The sequence below is a fragment of the Scyliorhinus torazame genome, chromosome 16, assembly GCF_047496885.1.
Source record: "Scyliorhinus torazame isolate Kashiwa2021f chromosome 16, sScyTor2.1, whole genome shotgun sequence".
NCBI classification, from domain to species: domain Eukaryota; kingdom Metazoa; phylum Chordata; class Chondrichthyes; order Carcharhiniformes; family Scyliorhinidae; genus Scyliorhinus; species Scyliorhinus torazame.
The window spans coordinates 32,181,423-32,182,218 of record NC_092722.1 but is presented as its reverse complement, the minus strand read 5'-3'; positions in this window follow the sequence as shown (position 1 = coordinate 32,182,218).

Here is a 796-nt window from a genome sequence, read left to right as displayed (position 1 = left end):
CTACACCAGCATCCCCCATGACAATGGCATTGCTGCAACAGTCTCAGTATTCAACACCCACAACTGCCAATCTCCGGATGCAATTGTACAACTCATCCGCTTCATCCTGGGTCACAATGTCTTCACCTTCGACAACGAGTTCTTTATTCAGACAGATGCAACAGCCATGGGGACCAAATTTACACCTCAATATGCCAACATCTTCATGCACAAGTTTGAACAAGACCTCTTCACCACACAGAAACTTCAACTGACGCTGTACACCAGATACATCAATGACATTTTTTTCCTTTGGACCCATGGCGAAGAATCACTGAAATGACTATACAATGACATCAATAAGTTCCATCCCACCATGAGACTCACCATGGACTACTCTCCAGAATTGGTTGCATGCTTGGACACATGCATCTTCATCAAGGACGTTCACATTAGCACTTCACTTTACCACAAGCCCACGGACAACCTAATGATGCTCCACTTCTCCAGCTTCCACTGTAAACACATTAAAGAAGTCATCCCCTATGGACAAGCACTCCATATGCACAGGATCTGTTCAGACGAGGAGGAATGTAACAGACATCTACAGACGCTGAAAGACGCCTTCGTAAGGACGGGATATGGCGCTCGACTCATCAATCAACAGTTCCAATGCGCCACAGCAAAAAAAACCGCACCAACCTCCTCAGAAGACAAACACGGGACACCACCAACAGAGTACCCTTCGTCGTCCAGTACTTCCCCAGAGCGGAGTAACTACAGCACCTTCTTCGCAGCCTTCAACATGTCATCGATG